This window comes from Pseudophryne corroboree, chromosome 3 (assembly GCF_028390025.1).
Source record: "Pseudophryne corroboree isolate aPseCor3 chromosome 3, aPseCor3.hap2, whole genome shotgun sequence".
Lineage (NCBI taxonomy): Eukaryota > Metazoa > Chordata > Amphibia > Anura > Myobatrachidae > Pseudophryne > Pseudophryne corroboree.
In genome coordinates, this window is record NC_086446.1 from 608,200,939 (window position 1) to 608,219,184 (window position 18,246).

General features: G+C 49.0%; 1 protein-coding gene across 3 annotated transcripts in view; it reads left to right on the forward strand.

Annotated features, from left to right (window-relative positions):
- Positions 1-18,246, forward strand: part of CCAR1 (cell division cycle and apoptosis regulator 1) — a 247,507-nt gene that overhangs the window by 21,182 nt on the left and 208,079 nt on the right. The gene's annotated exons all lie outside the window — the stretch shown is intronic.

The window sequence follows — 18,246 nt, forward strand, 5'->3', positions numbered from 1 at the left end:
CCTTCCTTCGCCAATTGGTGTTGTCTTGTGTATCAAATATGAATACATTTGTACAATGTTATATAAAATAAAAATGAACATTCACTAATGGTCCAGAGCAGCAGTTCTCAAACTGGGTGCATGAGGTAGTTGAAGGGGTGCCACGGGTTGATGCTCTAGGACCAAATAAAATGATTGATGGTCCAAGTGATAGTCAAAACCAGTGCTGGTGGCTGCCAATCACAATAGGTGTGGACAAATAGAGCCACATCCCTGTCCACCACATAATTGACCCTAAGGATGACAGGTAGCACAATGTATTTAATGTAATAGTTTTTCTGCATTTTTCAATAAAGAAATTTTGGCTTAGGTATGCCATGAAAAAAATCCTAGGGCGCTGTGATTCAGGAGTTGTATTTTTGTTTTTTTGAACCCCTGGTTTAGAGCAAGGGTAGGCAACGTGTGGCACTCCAGCTGCTGTTTAGCTTCACATCCCAGAATGCCCTGCCACAGTTTGACTGTGGTATGTAGATTCATAGCATATTGAGTGCTACAGGATTTCTACCTCTCTGGTCTAGAGGATTTTGAGCCTTATTCAGGTTGGATCGCTTATGTGATCCAACCCGCAGATTCTCTGTGTCTAATAAACTGCGCACGCAGAGAAAGGCGTCCGCGGTGAGTGGAGGAGGCTACCCGCATTGGGGAAAATGGGGGTGTGTCGCCCCCGTTTTCCGGAGTGGCAAGGCAAAGGACTGCAACGCTGTCTCTCTGCGACTGCAAGTTTGAGTGAGGTCAGACCTACTCAAACTACAATTGCAGATGAACATCGTGATTGATGGCCGCGATGTTCATCCCGAACTGCGATAGCATTGCAGTTTTTAGCAATCGCAAATGCAGGGAGGAGGAGGTATGCACCGTGATATGCCTCTCCTCCTGCATCTGCATTGCTAAGGATCGTAATGCAAAACTGCTAAGAGCAGCTTTGCAATTACGATCCAACCTGAATAAAGTCCTTTGGCAGTCTAGGACTGCCTTATTTTGTTGACCAATTCTGCATCCTGCCAGTGGCTTTGAGCAGGGGTCTCAGGAGATTTTAAAGATAAAATCGTTTAGCCCATATAAAGCGCTGATTTAAGGGACAAGAGGATTGGTTTACCCTCCTACTAGAATGTTGTGTAAAATGGTTTAAAGAAATGTGTTGAAGCCTAAAACCATTATCACAGTTGGATTCCAGTTGCATTCAACAGGTCTTACCAGATCTATTTGAGAAGCATTTTCATTTGTAGGATCCTACAGATGTGTCCTCATACATCATTGCCGCAGTCACATGCCAGGTCCCGTGAGACTCTGCTAGCATCGGGCATCGTTTTTGGGGGAAAATGTATCTTGGTCACAAAACACTGTGACTAGGACACGCCAGGAAATTTTGAATCTGTATATGAAGTGCTACAATGCCACAGCTTTTTTTCCACGCCAACTTCCACTGTGCTTTGTATACAGATTCAGTCACACACAGATATACAAGTGTTGCATATCAGATTAATCGGCACAGTGCGTCCAAGTCCATCGCTTTGCAACTAAGACACGTTTTCAGCAAAAATAGAAGCTGCCAGTCTCATGGGACCTGGCGCGCTCACTTGCGCTGAATGGGCATATTGAGGCTAGGTGTATGAACATATCTGTACCTTGTTATTTTGAACAACAGATTACAGCTAACACTAATCTATTCCTTGCATTTTTTTCATTAGGTCTTCTACTCTGGGGGTGATATATGAAGATATCGCTTATATGTGCGCTGAGACTTCCTACATCGTTGTTTATTGCAACAATGCAGAATATCTTAGCACAGCAATGTATTAACATATACTACTTATAGAGTGTCAAAATATTTGTTTGGGAACAAAACACTAATAATAGACATTAATATGTTAAAAAGACTCACTGGGGAGTTTTTACAGTAACTCACCCCTCCATCGATCTCTGCCAGGCTATATTACATCAGCATATCATGTAGAACAGGCAGTGCATGCACTGCAACGTCAGGAGGTGGAGTGACTTGTAAGTAACTACAGTATAACGACATCCTCAGATGGCGGTACGTGTTGTCAGACAAGTGACAGAAAGCTGTGCTTAATAAATTGCTGTCACACTTCACCACAATAGATGGCGCTATTAAGTGAAAATAGAGGTGCTGCTGGAGAAACCTGATTTCCTGCGGGCTGTTTTTTTTTTTTTTCTGGAGAAGCAATAATCCCTTTTTCTCTAACGTCCTAGTGGATGCTGGGGACTCCGAAAGGACCATGGGGAATAGCGGCTCCGCAGGAGACTGGGCACAAAGTAAAAGCTTTAGGACTAGCTGGTGTGCACTGGCTCCTCCCCCTATGACCCTCCTCCAAGCCTCAGTTAAGATTTTGTGCCCGAACGAGAAGGGTGCAATCTAGGTGGCTCTCCTGAGCTGCTTAGAGTAAAAGTTTAAATAGGTTTTTTATTTTCAGTGAGACCTGCTGGCAACAGGCTCACTGCATCGAGGGACTAAGGGGAGAAGAAGCGAACTCACCTGCGTGCAGAGTGGATTGGGCTTCTTAGGCTACTGGACATTAGCTCCAGAGGGACGATCACAGGCCCAGCCATGGATGGGTCCCGGAGCCGCGCCGCCGGCCCCCTTACAGATGCTGAAGCAAGAAGAGGTCCATAAATCGGCGGCAGAAGACTTTCCTGTCTTCATAAGGTAGCGCACAGCACTGCAGCTGTGCGCCATTGCTCTCAGCACACTTCACACTTCGGTCACTGAGGGTGCAGGGCGCTGGGGGGGGGCGCCCTGGGAAGCAATGAATTTACCTTATTTGGCAAAAAATACATCACATATAGCTCCTGGGCTATATGGATGTATTTAACCCCTGCCAGTTTTCCAGAAAAAAGCGGGAGAAGAGCCCGCCGTGAAGGGGGCGGGGCCTATCTCCTCAGCACACAGCGCCATTATTCCCACACAGCTCCGCTGGTAGGAAGGCTCCCAGAATCTCCCCTGCATCCTGCAACTACAGAAACGGGGTAAAAAAGAGAGGGGGGCACTTATTTGGCAAAATAACAGATATAAGCAGCTATAAGGGATAGACACTTATTGTAAGATTGTCCCTATACATATATAGCGCTCTGGTGTGTGCTGGCAAACTCTCCCTCTGTCTCCCCAAGGGGCTAAGTGGGTCCTGTCCTCTATCAGAGCATTCCCTGTGTGTGTGCTGGGTGTCTGTACGTGTGTGTCGACATGTATGAGGAGGAAAATGATGTGGAGGCGGAGCAATTGCCTATAATGGTGATGTCACCCCTAGGGAGTCGACACCTGAATGGATGGCCGTAATTAAGGAATTACGTGACAGTGTCGGCACGTTACAGAAAACTGTTGACGACATGAGACAGCCGGCAGCTCAGTTAGTGCCTGTCCAGGCGTCTCAAACACCGTCAGGGGCTATTAAACGCCCGTTACCTCAGTGGGTCGACACGGACCCAGACACAGACACTTACTCCAGTGTCGACGGTGAAGAAACAAACGTATTTTCCAGTAGGGCCACACGTTACATGATCACGGCAATGAAGGAGGTTTTGCACATCTCTGATACTGCAAGTACCACAAAAAGGGGTATTATGTGGGGTGTGAAAAAACTACCCGTAGTTTTTCCTGAATCAGATGAATTGAATGAAGTGTGTGATGAAGCGTGGGTTACCCCCGACAAAAAACTGCTAATTTCTAAAAAATTATTGGCACTATATCCCTTCCCACCAGAGGTTAGGGCTCGTTGGGAAACACCCCCTAGGGTGGATAAGGCGCTCACACGCTTATCAAAACAAGTGGCGTTACCGTCTCCAGAAACGGCCGCCCTTAAGGAGCCAGCAGATAGGAGGCTGGAAAATATCCTTAAAAGTATATACACTCATACTGGTGTTATACTGCGACCAGCAATCGCCTCAGCCTGGATGTGCAGTGCTGGGGTGGCTTGGTCGGATTCCCTGACTGAAAATATTGATACCCTGGACAGGGACAATATATTATTGACTATAGAGCATTTAAAGGATGCATTCCTATATATGCGAGATGCACAGAGAGACATTTGCACTCTGGCATCAAGAGTAAGTGCGATGTCCATTTCTGCCAGAAGAGGATTATGGACGCGACAGTGGTCAGGGGATGCGGATTCCAAACGGCATATGGAAGTATTGCCGTATAAAGGGGAGGAGTTATTTGGGGGCGGTCTATCGGACCTGGTGGCCACGGCAACGGCTGGGAAATCCACCTTTTTTACCCCAAGTCACCTCGCAGCAGAAAAAGATACCGTCTTTTCAGGCTCAGTCCTTTCGTCCCCATAAGGGCAAGCGGGCAAAAGGCCACTCATATCTGCCCCGGGGCAGAGGAAGGGGAAAAAGACTGCAACAGACAGCTTCTTCCCACGAACAGAAGCCCTCCCCCGCTTCTGCCAAGTCCTCAGCATGACGCTGGGGCCTTACAAGCGGACTCAGGCACGGTGGGGGCCCGTCTCAAGAATTTCAGCGCGCAGTGGGCTCACTCGCAAGTGGACCCCTGGATCCTGCAGGTAGTATCTCAGGGGTACAAATTGGAATTCGAGACGTCTCCCCCTCGCCGGTTCCTGAAGTCTGTTTTACCAACGTCTACCCCCGACAGGGAGGCGGTATTGGAAGCCATTCACAAGCTGTATTCCCAGCAAGTGATAATCAAGGTACCCCTCCTACAACAGGGAAAGGGGTATTACTCCACGCTGTTTGTGGTACCGAAGCCGGACGGCTCGGTGAGACCCATTTTAAATCTGAAAGCCTTGAACAATTACATAAAAAGGTTCAAGTTCAAGATGGAGTCACTCAGAGCAGTGATAGCGAACCTGGAAGAAGGGGACTACATGGTGTCTCTGGACATCAAGGATGCTTACCTCCATGTCCCAATTTGCCCTTCTCACCAAGGGTACCTCAGGTTTGTGGTACAGAACTGTCACTATCAGTTTCAGACGCTGCCGTTTGGATTGTCCACGGCACCCCGGGTCTTTACCAAGGTAATGGCCGAAATGATGATTCTTCTTCGAAGAAAAGGCGTCTTAATTATCCCTTACTTGGACGATCTCCTGATAAGGGCACGGTCCAGAGAACAGTTAGAGGTCGGAGTAGCACTATCTCAAATAGTACTACGACAGCACGGATGGATTCTAAATATTCCAAAATCGCAGCTGATTCCGACGACACGTCTGCTGTTCCTAGGGATGATTCTGGACACAGTACAGAAAAAGGTGTTTCTCCCGGAAGAGAAAGCCAGGAAGTTATCCGACCTAGTCAGGAAACTCCTAAGACCAGGCCAGGTGTCAGTGCATCAGTGCACAAGGGTCCTGGGAAAGATGGTGGCTTCTTACGAAGCGATTCCATTCGGCAGATTCCACGCAAGAACTTTTCAGTTGGATCTGCTAGACAAATGGTCCGGATCGCATCTTCAAATGCATCAGCGGATAACCCTGTCTCCAAGGACAAGGGTGTCTCTCCTGTGGTGGTTACAGAGTGCTCATCTCCTAGAGGGCCGCAGATTCGGCATTCTGGATTGGGTCCTGGTGACCACGGATGCCAGCCTGAGAGGCTGGGGAGCAGTCACACAGGGAAAAAATTTCCAGGGCTTGTGGTCAAGCATGGAAACGTCACTTCACATAAATATCCTGGAACTAAGGGCCATTTACAATGCCCTAAGTCAGGCAAGGCCTCTGCTTCAGGGTCAGCCAGTATTGATCCAGTCGGACAACATCACGGCAGTCGCCCACGTAAACAGACAGGGCGGCACAAGAAGCAGGAGGGCAATGACGGAAGTGGCAAGGATTCTTCGCTGGGCGGAAAATCATGTGATAGCACTGTCAGCAGTGTTCATTCCGGGAGTGGACAACTGGGAAGCAGACTTCCTCAGCAGACACGATCTTCACCCGGGGGAGTGGGGACTTCACCCAGAAGTCTTCCACATGATTGTAAACCGTTGGGAAAAACCAAAGGTGGACATGATGGCGTCTCGCCTCAACAAAAAACTGGACAGATATTGCTCCAGGTCAAGGGACCCTCAGGCAATAGCTGTGGACGCTCTGGTAACACCGTGGGTGTACCGGTCAGTGTATGTGTTCCCTCCTCTTCCTCTCATACCAAAAGTACTGAGAATCATAAGAAGGAGAGGAGTAAAGACTATACTCGTGGCTCAGGATTGGCCAAGAAGGACTTGGTACCCGGAAATTCAAGAGATGCTCACGGAAGACCCGTGGCCTCTACCTCTAAGACAGGACCTGCTCCAGCAGGGACCATGTCTGTTCCAAGACTTACCGCGGCTGCGTTTGACGGCATGGCGGTTGAACGCCGGATCCTGAAGGAAAAAGGCATTCCGGATGAAGTCATCCCTACCCTGATCAAAGCCAGGAAGGATGTAACCGTACAACATTATCACCGTATTTGGCGTAAATATGTTGCGTGGTGCGAGGCCAGGAAGGCCCCTACGGAGGAATTTCAACTGGGTCGATTCCTGCATTTCCTGCAAACAGGACTGTCTATGGGCCTCAAATTAGGGTCCATTAAGGTTCAAATTTCGGCCCTGTCGATATTCTTCCAAAAAGAACTAGCTTCTGTTCCTGAAGTTCAGACGTTTGTCAAGGGAGTACTGCATATACAGCCTCCTTTTGTGCCTCCAGTGGCACCTTGGGATCTCAATGTAGTGTTGGGATTCCTAAAATCACATTGGTTTGAACCACTCACCACTGTGGACTTGAAATATCTCACAGGGAAAGTGGTAATGCTGTTAGCCCTGGCTTCAGCCAGGCGTGTATCAGAATTGGCGGCTTTATCCTATAAAAGCCCTTACCTAATTTTTCATACGGACAGGGCAGAATTGAGGACTCAAGGTGGTTTCAGCATTTCACTTAAACCAACCTATTGTGGTGCCTGCGGCTACTAGGGACTTGGAGGATTCCAAGTTGCTGGACGTAGTCAGGGCCCTGAAAATATATGTTTCCAGGACGGCTGGAGTCAGAAAATCTGACTCGCTGTTTATCCTGTATGCACCCAACAAGCTGGGTGCTCCTGCTTCTAAGCAGACGATTGCTCGTTGGATTTGTAGTACAATTCAGCTTGCACATTCTGTGGCAGGCCTGCCACAGCCAAAATCTGTAAAAGCCCATTCCACACGGAAAGTGGGCTCATCTTGGGCGGCTGCCCGAGGGGTCTCGGCTTTACAACTTTGCCGAGCAGCTACTTGGTCAGGGGCAAACACGTTTGCTAAATTCTACAAATTTGATACCCTGGCTGAGGAGGACCTGGAGTTCTCTCATTCGGTGCTGCAGAGTCATCCGCACTCTCCCGCCCGTTTGGGAGCTTTGGTATAATCCCCATGGTCCTTTCGGAGTCCCCAGCATCCACTAGGACGTTAGAGAAAATAAGAATTTACTTACCGATAATTCTATTTCTCATAGTCCGTAGTGGATGCTGGGCGCCCATCCCAAGTGCGGATTGTCTGCATTACTTGTACATAGTTGTTGTTACAAAAATCGGGTTATTGTTGTTGTGAGCCATCTTTTCAGAGGCTCCTTCTGTTATCATGCTGTTAACTGGGTTCAGATCACAAGTTGTACGGTGTGATTGGTGTGGCTGGTAATGAGTCTTACCCGGGATTCAAAATCCTTCCTTATTGTGTACGCTCGTCCGGGCACAGTATCCTAATTGAGGCTTGGAGGAGGGTCATAGGGGGAGGAGCCAGTGCACACCAGCTAGTCCTAAAGCTTTTACTTTGTGCCCAGTCTCCTGCGGAGTCGCTATTCCCCATGGTCCTTTCGGAGTCCCCAGCATCCACTACGGACTATGAGAAATAGAATTATCGGTAAGTAAATTCTTATTTTTTTTTTTTTCAGAACAAATGCGTAGAAAAGTTAGCACCATGTTTGCACCTCTGTCTGCTACCTAACAGGGCTGTATGTCGATTTGGGAACAAATGTTGACATCCATAGAGTTAGAGTAATTTCATTATTCTATACCAAGGTCTTATTTAAGCCTTCCTCTTACAGTGGAATAGTTTGTTTTCAGAACCTGTGGGCATCTCTTGTATGTCTATGTAGACTCCGCCATTACAGTCCAGGTTTTAAGGCTAGCCATGCTGGAGTCCAGATGGTTAAATGAAATTGGCTAAGATACTAAGTCACCTGTGCTCAAGCATGGATATCCTTAAAATCTGGACTGTAATGTCAGAGTTTGGGACTCTGGTATGTATTATCTGTGATATGAGGCTCCAAAAGGGTACGATCACCAGGGAAGCACAGGGAATGGGACAGTGAATGCAACGCTGGTATTCTGTCACGGGTAGGACCCTCTCCTTTTCACATTCATGCTGACTCAGCTGCAAATTCCTCTAGCTAAAGGTTGCACATTTGCACCTGGTAAAACAATATTGAGAAGTAGGGGGTGCTATTTATTTTTCTGCTGCGAAGTACACTGGGCTCCACAGGGAATAACATCGGGGTGTAGAGTAGGATCTTGATCCGAGGCACCAACAGGCTCAAAGCTTTGACTGTTCCCAAGATGCACAGCGCTGCCTCCTCTATAACCCCGCCTCCGTGCACAGGAGCTCAGTTTTGTAGATGGTACCATGCAGTAAGCAGGCATACAACAGGTGGGCTGCTCCAGCAGCCCTGAGAGAGCTTTTCCAAGCGACGATAGAAGACTTCAAGGGCTGCAGCAGTGATAGATGTCAGTCTGACATCTGCTGCAGCTCCATCACCTCCCCCTGCAGCGCTGTATACTCCCGCGCCCTGGTTGTCGGTTGTACTTACAGAGGAGGCTTCAGTTTGCTCCCCGTTAGTCACACACTCGCCGAAGTTCACCTGGATCGCGTGGCCGCAATCAGGGAGGAGGTAAGTGGGTCCCCTAGGCGGGTCCCGCTGAAATTGTGGGCCGGTGTGAGGCGGGCCGCGCGCACTGGTGTGGACACTGTGATTGGGTAGGGACTCCACCAAACCACCAGGGCAAGGGCACAGGTCGCTTTTTTCCTCATAAAAACTGTTTTTATTACAGCCCATAGTACCAGTGGTGAGGTCCAGCAGTGGGATAAGGCTTGGACCTGTAGCCCCAGCCCCAGGGCGCCATTTACAGTAATGTTCCTGCCCTGGAGCTGCATATAAATCTCCAGTCAGTTACAGCAATTAAATCAGTCACTGTCTAAAAATAAATCTGACTCTCACCCGCCTAAGACCAAGGGGTCATTTAAACGGGCCATTACTTCTTCACAGTCTACCGCTGTCCCAGACACCTCATCTGATGAGGATGGTGTTTATACTGACCCTCAGATTCTGATCCTGATAGTTCTGATGGGGAGGCTGGGTCGCAGGTTGATGTTCCTGACTTGTTGGAGGTGATCAGGATGATTCTTCAGATCACTGATGACGCAGAGCCTGATGCAGTTCCTAAGAAACCGGACGGGTTCAAACGTAAGAAAGTGGTTGAGCAAGTTTTACCTCACTCTGACCACTTAGTGGACATACGTCAGGAATTCTGGGAAACTCCAAGTAAGAAATTCACACCTCACAAGAAGATGCTGGCTCGCTATCCTCTTGCTGCGGAGCTAAGTAAAAATTGGGAAACACCCCCGCCAGGGTGGGGGGCCAACTTCTAGGGTTTACCCAGGAATGGTTGAAGACCACTTCCGATGCCTGGGTACGGGAAGTCGTCACTCGAGGTTACGCCGTATCCTTCAAGAAACGTCCCCCTTATCGATTTTGCCTGACAGACGTCCCTTCGGATCAGGTGAGGGTAAAAACTCTTCATTCGGTGGTACAGTCCCTCCTGGACACAGGAGTTATAGTACAAGTGTCTCTGGCCCAGAGAGGCAAGGGGTACTATTCACCGCTGTTCTTAGTCCCGAAACCGAATGGGTCTTCCCGGACCATTCTCAACCTCAAGTCCTTGAACAAATTTGTCAGGGTTTCCAGGTTTCGTATGGAAACCCTTCACTCTATTGTTCTGACCTTGTAACCTGGGGATAATATGGTCTCCCTGGACATACAGGATGCTTAACTGCATATTCCTATTGCAATGTCGCATCCGCAGTACCTGAGGTTTGCTGTGGGCAACCTCCATTACCAATTTCGGGCGTTACCTTTTGGCTTGACCATGGCTCAGCGAGTCTTCACCAAGGTCATGGCAGTAATGACGGCTGTGCTCCGCCGTCAAGGGGTCAGGATCCTACCGTATCTTGACGACTTGTTGATCCTGGCAAATTCCCCAGAAGTTCTCCTACGCCATCTGGATCTGACTATCCAGTTTCTGCAAGCCCACGGGTGGCTCATCAATTGGAAGAAATCTTCCCTGGTACCTGCGCAGAGCATGGTTTACCTGGGAGTGTTGTTGGACACTCACAACCAGCGGTTGTTCTTGTCTCGGGAGAAGGTCCTGAAGCTTCAGGACAAGATTCGATACTTCCTATCTCGTCCGCAAGTGTCGATACATTCGGCGATGCAAGTGCTAGTTCTCATGGTGTCTGCTTTCGACATGGTGGAGTACGCTCCATTCCATTCACGCCCTCTGCAGAAACTGATTCTTGCCAAATGGGATGGCCTGCCTCACCGGATCAGGACTCGCATGATCTCCTTGTCTCCAGAGGTCCGTCTGTCACTGAGCTGGTGGCTGCAGGACCGACGTTTGAGTGGGGGTCGTCCCTTCTGGATCTTTCACTGGGTCTTTCTGACGATGGATGCCAGTCTGAGAGGCTGGGGCGCAGTGTTGGAGGAACACTCCCTTTAGGGTCGGTGGACCAAGCAGGAATCTCGCCTCCCAATAAACATTTTGGCAGTGCGGGCGGTGTTCAACGCGCTGAACCTGGCCCAGCATCTAATTCAGAACAGACCTGTTCAGGTACAGTCGGACAACGCCACCACATTGGCGTACATAAATCATCAAGGCGGCACTCGAAACCGCATGGCAATGACGGAAGTATCAAGGATTCTTCAATGGGCGGAATGCCATCTACCATCCATATCGGCGGTGTTCATTCTGGGGGTCCTAAACTGGGAAGCGGACTTTCTCAGTCGTCAGGACGTGCATGCCGGGTAGTGGAGCCTCCATCCAGAAGTATTTCAACTCCTTGTAGACAAGTGGGGCACTCCGGATGTTGATCTGATGGCGTCTCGGCACAACCACAAGGTTCCGGTCTTCGGAGCAAGAACAAGGGATCCTCAAGCAGCGTTCGTGGACGCACTGGCAATCCCGTGGAACTTTCGGTTGCCATATGTGTTCCCTCCAGTGTCTCTACTGCCCAGAGTGATAAGGAAGTTCAAACAAGAAGGCTGCATACTACTGATTGCTCCCGCGTGGCCAGGCGGCATTGGTTCTCAGACCTCCAGGGCCTCTTGCTAGGGCGTCCCCTTCTACTTCCACAACGACCAGACCTCCTCCGTTTAGGGCCCGTTTGTCTATGAGGATCTGGCCCGACTGGCTTTGACGGCGTGGCTCTTGAAGCTTCCATACTGAGGGCCAAAGGTTTTCCTGAGGCAGTCATTCAAACTATGTTTAAGGCCCGTAAGCCGGCTTCTGCTCGGATTTACCATAGGGTCTGGAATTCTTACTTTGCTTGGTGTGCAAATAACAAACATGACTCTCTTACAAATTTAGTACAGCCAAACTTTTGGCTTTTCTACAGCAAGGCCTGGACTTAGGTCTTCGTCTAGCCTCCCTCACGGTTCATATTTCTGCCTTGTCGGTATGGTTTCAGAGAAAAATTGCATCTTTGCCTGATGTTCATACCTTCACTCAGAGTGTGTTGCGCATTCAGCCTCCTTATGTCCCACCTGTGGCTCCTTGGGATTTGTCAGTGGTCTTGGAGGCCTTGCAAGAATTTCCATTTGAACCTCTTGCATCCGCAGAGCTTTAAGTGGCTTTCCTTTAAGGTCTTGTTTCTGCTAGCCATTGCCTCTGCTAGACGCGTTTCTGACCTGGAAGTCCCCCTATCTGATTTTTCACCGTGATCGGGCAGTTCTTAGAACACACCCTGGTTACCTACCTAAGGTGGTGTCTTCCTTCCACCTTAACCAGAAGATTGTGGTTCCTGCCTTTTTAATTCTCCGGAGTTGTCTTCTGGAAAGCGGTCTTTGGATGTGGTACGGGCTCTCCGTATCTATGTGAAGAGAACTGCTTCCATTCGGAAGTCTGAATCTCTCTTCGTACTGTTTGGTTTTCACAAACGTGGCTGGGTTGCTAATCAGCAGACCTTGGCCAGATGGATTAGAATGGTGATTGCACATGCTTATGTACAGGCTGGTCTTCCAGCTCCTGCTACCATTAAGGCCCATTCTACTCGGTCTGTTGGACCTTCTTGGGCGGCCTGCCGTGGTGCGACCCTTGAACAATTGTGCAAGGATGCTACGTGGTCCTTAGTGAACACATTCATTAGGTTCTATGCCTTCCATACTTCCGCCTACCAGGATGCTTCCTTTGGACGCCAGGTTATTGTGCCCGCTACAGTGCGTCCTGTCACGATCCGGGTATCTGGACGCCATTTCTTACCCATCAGATGTCTCCTAAGGCTGGCTCAGCGCTCCAGGACCGGATCCCATCTGTTATCCTAATGTTCACATTCCTGCATCCTCTCCTGTCTCTCTGAGACGCTGTCACAGTAACGCCTTATTACATCTGGCATGGCGTCTCCCGCGGCCTCCGCCGCCGTCCCTGAGCTTCTGCATGCAGAGTGTCAGAGTGGCGATTACGTCAGCCGCGGCCTCCGCTGTGTCCGCGTGGTTGGATGTGCACTTGTCAGCCTGGCGTCTCCTGTCTCCAGTGGCCGGCGCCGCCATTACCGTTTTCATTACCACATGGATTACAAACCAAACTTCCCTCCAAGTGTCTGCATGGGCGCAGCCATCTTGGATTCTGTCAGCTGATCATTTCCTCCAATCTGTTGTCAGTATTGTTAATCTGCATAATTGCCTAGCCAATCCCTTCCTTGCTGCAGGTATAAATACACTGTGCCTGAGCAAGGAAGGCGTCAGTGCTTTGGTTGTCAAACCTAGTTCCTGTTTGTCTCTCTCCTGTGATTGTCTTCCAGGTTCCAGCTCCTGTCTCAAGACTTCCACCATAGAGACCCGCACCAGCATTCCACCTGCGGTGTAGCCTGACTCTCCAATCCATTGTGGATTCATCTGTTTCCAGCTACAACATTACCTGCTTCCAGCTCAGCTTCCAGCAGAGTACAGCTTCTCTTAAAGGGCCGGTGTCCTTTCTACACTTTACCACTCTCCACCGGTATTATTATTTCTCCGCTCTCAAGTTCTACATTTCAGTTCATATTTCATCGCTCCCAAGTTCATTTATTATTTAACTGGTTCCAGCCAGTATCCACTCCGTGCTAACAACAGTCTGGTTCCAGCCAGTATCCACAGCAGCCGTTTTATCTTCAGCAACCCAGCTTTTCCTGGAACACCAGCTGGCACAATCCTGGGTTATCTCCATTGCTACAGTCGGGCCTGGTAAGGACTTTCCATCTAGAAGATTATAAGAACTATTTCACACTACCAGTGCCCTGTGGCTCCTGCCATCCTGTAGTACCCAGGAACTGTATTTATTCTTTGCTGACTTTTACGTTTTCTTTTACTGCTGCTGTGTTGCGGAGTTGTCATAATAAACATCATTGACTTTTATCCAAGTTGTCGTGGTCACGCCTTCGGGCAGTTATTATTCATGTTACTTACATGTCCAGAGGTCTGATACAACCTCCCAGGTTCCGGTACATCTCAGCCCCTACAACTGAGGCTGCCTCCCGTCAGCTCAGGCCCTCAGTTGTGACAGTAAGCACTGACCTAATGAATCCAGCCGGAGACCAGGATCAAGCGGCCAGGCCAATGCAAGAACTGGCAGCCCGACTAGAACATCAGGAGGCTGCACAGGGCCACATCATCCGCTGTCTCCAGGATCTCTCTACTCGGCTGGATGGGATTCAGACAACTCTCCGTGGATCAGGCGCGTCTGGTGCGTCAACCACAGTGACTCCAGCTATAACCCCACCCACCTTACCCATTTCTGCTCCACGTCTTCATCTTCCAACGCCAGCAAAATTTGACGGATCTCCAAGATTCTGCAGGGGATTTCTCAACCAGTGTGAGATTCAGTTTGAGCTACAACCTGGCAATTTTCCCAGTGACCGTACAAAAATTGCCTACATTATTTCTCTTCTCAGTGGCTCAGCCCTTGATTGGGCATCACCGTTATGGGAGAGGTCCGACACCCTGCTATCTTCCTACACTGCCTTCGTGTCAACATTCAGGCGCATCTTCGACGAGCCAGGCCGGGTAACCTCAGCTTCATCCGAGATTCTCCGTTTACGCCAGGGGTCACGTACTGTAGGACAATATCTGATACAGTTCCAGATCCTGGCATCCGAACTGGCATGGAACGACGAGGCCCTGTATGCTGCATTCTGGCATGGCTTATCTGAGCGTATTAAAGATGAGTTCGCTACCAGAGACTTACCTTCTAAGTTAGATGAGCTAATCTCACTCTGCACGAAAGTTGATTTACGTTTCAGAGAGAGAGCAACTGAGCGTGGAAGATCATCTGCTCCAAAATCTTCTGCTCCTCCTCCTCGTCAACTGTCACCATCTAAAGATGAGCCCATGCAACTTGGCCGTTCCCGTTTAACTCCTGCTGAGCGCCGAAGACGTCTCTCCGAGTTTCTCTGTCTCTATTGTGCAGCTCCGTCTCACACCATTAATGCCTGTCCCAAACGTCCGGGAAACTCCAAATCCTAGCTCGCCAAGGAGAGGGCCGGCTAGGAGTAATGATCTCCTCTCCATCTCCTCAAGATTGTAATCTCCCAGTCTCGCTTCAAGTTGCTCAACGTTATCGGAACGTCATTGCCCTCCTTGATCCCGGAGCAGCTGGGAACTTTATTACCGAAGCCTATGTTAAACGGTGGTCCCTACCCACCGAGAGACTTCCTTCGTCTATTTCTTTAACTGCCGTGGATGGCAGCAAAATTTTTGATGCAGTTATTTCTTTAAGGACTCTACCAGTTCGTCTGAGAGTGGGAGTTCTTCATTCCGAACTTATTTCTTTTTTAGTGATTCCAAGAGCCACACATCCTGTGGTCCTGGGCCTTCCATGGCTCCGTCTTCACAATCCTACAATTGATTGGACGACTACGCAAATCCTGGCATGGGGTTCCTCCTGTGCTGAGACATGTTTGTTTAAAGTATTGCCTGTCTGTTCTTCCTCCCCCAGGTCGTCTGATGTTCCACCTCCTCCATATCAAGATTTCACGGATGTGTTCAGTAAAGCTTCTGCTGATATCCTTCCTCCTCATAGAGAATGGGACTGCCCGATTGATCTCGTTCCAGGGAAGGTTCCACCTCGAGGCCGAACTTATCCGTTGTCTCTGCCTGAGACGCATTCTATGGAGGAATACATTAAAGAGAACCTAGCAAAGGGGTTCATTCGACCTTCTTCTTCCCCAGCCGGCGCAGGCTTCTTTTTTGTAAAAAAGAAAGATGGTGGTCTGCGGCTGTGCATCGACTACAGAGGTTTGAACGACATTACCATCAAGAACCGTTATCCTTTACCCCTGATTACTGAGCTCTTTGACAGAGTTAGCGGAGCTACCATCTTTACAAAGCTGGACTTGAGAGGTGCATACAATCTCATCCGGATCCGTGAGGGTGACGAGTGGAAGACCGCCTTTAACACCCGTGACGGACATTATGAGTACCTCGTCATGCCCTTCGGATTGAGTAATGCTCCAGCTGTCTTCCAGCATTTTGTCAATGAGATCTTCAGAGACATTCTATACCGTCATGTCGTGGTCTATCTAGACGATATCCTCATTTTTGCCAACGATTTAGAGGAACATCGTTTTTGGGTTAAAGAGGTTCTGTCCCGTCTCCGTGTCAATCATCTCTATTGCAAATTAGAGAAATGCGTCTTTGAAGTCAAGTCCATTCCGTTTCTAGGGTACATTGTGTCCGGTTCCGGACTAGAGATGGATCCTGAGAAACTACAAGCAATCCAAAATTGGCCGATACCCTTAACCCTCAAAGGGGTCCAGAGGTTCTTGGGGTTCGCCAACTATTACCGAAAGTTTATACGAGACTTTTCAACCATTGTGGCGCCTATTACTGCTTTCACTAAGAAGGGTGCTAACCCGTCCAAGTGGTCTTAAGAAGCCATGCAAGCATTTCATCTTTTAAAACAAAGGTTCATCTCTGCGCCTGTTCTGAAACAGCCTGACATCGACTCTCCTTTCATCTTAGAGGTGGATGCCTCCTCCGTTGGAGTAGGAGCGGTGTTATCTCAGAGGGCTAAAGATGGCCATTTACACCCTTGCAGTTTCTTCTCCCGGAAGTTCTCCCCAGCTGAGCGCAACTATGCCATTGGCGACCAGGAGTTGCTAGCCATCAAGCTCGCTCTAGAAGAGTGGAGGTATCTGTTGGAGGGAGCTTCTCATTCAATCACCATACTTACAGACCACAAGAACCTTTTATATCTGAAAGGCGCACAATGTCTCAACCCTCGTCAGGCCAGATGGGCACTTTTCTTTTCCAGGTTCGACTTTAAACTCCAGTTCTGTCCGGGCTCTCAGAATCGCAAGGCCGATGCCCTTTCCCGCTCATGGGAGCAAGAAAATGAGTCAGAGTCTTCAGACAAGCATCCTATTATAAATCCGTTGGCATTCTCCACGGTAGGGATGGACTCTACGCCCCCATCAGGGAAAAGTTTTGTGAAACCGATGCTAAGGAAGAAGCTCATGCATTGGGCCCATGCTTCCCGTTTTGCCGGACATACAGGTATCCAAAAAACCCTGGAGTTTATCTCTAGGTCCTATTGGTGGCCAACTCTGAAAAAGGACGTCTTGGAGTTTATTGCATCTTGCCCAAAGTGTGCTCAACATAAGGTATCCCGCCAGTCGCCTGCGGGGCAACTGGTTCCACTATCTGTTCCCCGTCGACCTTGGACCCATTTGTCGATGGATTTTATTACAGATTTACCCATGTGCAACAAGTTCAATACCATCTGGGTGGTAGTTGACCGGTTCACCAAGATGGCACACTTCATTCCTCTCACCGGTCTTCCGTCAGCTTCCAAGTTGGCTCAAGTATTCATACAAGAGATCTTCCGACTCCACGGTCTTCCTGAAGAAATTATCTCAGATCGAGGAGTTCAATTCACAGCCAAATTCTGGCGAAGTTTATGTCAAGTCCTTCAAGTCAAGCTAAAGTTTTCCACGGCTTACCATCCTCAGACCAATGGTCAAACCGAGAGGGTGAATCAGGACTTGGAGGCCTTCCTCCGCATCTATGTGTCCTCCTCTCAAGATGACTGGGTTCAATTACTTCCCTGGGCCGAGTTCTGTCATAACAACCAGTATCATTCTTCATCTGCTTCAACACCATTCTTCACTAACTTTGGATTCCACCCTAAAGTCCCTGAGTTCCAACCGCTTCCAGCAACTTCTGTTCCCGCAGTGGATATCACCTTGCATCAGTTTGCCAATATCTGGAAGAGCGTACGATCAGCTCTGCTCAAGGCATCGTTCAGGTACAAGAAGTTTGCGGATAAGAAGCGTTGAGCAGTTCCTGCTCTCAAGGTGGGTGATCGGGTATGGTTATCCACGAAGAATTTGAGGTTAAGAGTTCCCAGTATGAAGTTTGCACCTCGCTATATCGGTCCTTTCAAGATTGAACAAGTCATCAATCCTGTTGCTTACAGACTTCAGTTGCCTCCCTTCTTAAAAATACCCAGGACATTCCATGTTTCCCTGTTGAAACCGCTGATCTTGAATCGGTTTCATTCCTCACTTCCTCCAACTCCGAAAGTCCAAACTCAACGAGGCGTTGAGTATGAAGTGGCCAAGATCCTGGACTCACGTCACCGTTACGGTCAACTACAGTATCTTATTGACTGGAAGGGTTATGGTCCTGAGGAACGTTCATGGACCAATGCTTCTGATGTCCATGCTCCTGCCTTGGTCCGGAGATTCCATTCCAAGTTTCCTCAAAAGCCAAAGAAGTGTCCTGGGGCCACTCCTAAGGGGGGGGGGGTGCTGTCACGATCCGGGTATCTGGACGCCATTTCTTACCCATCAGATGTCTCCTAAGGCTGGCTCAGCGCTCCAGGACCGGATCCCATCTGTTATCCTAATGTTCACATTCCTGCATCCTCTCCTGTCTCTCTGAGACGCTGTCACAGTAACGCCTTATTACATCTGGCATGGCGTCTCCCGCGGCCTCC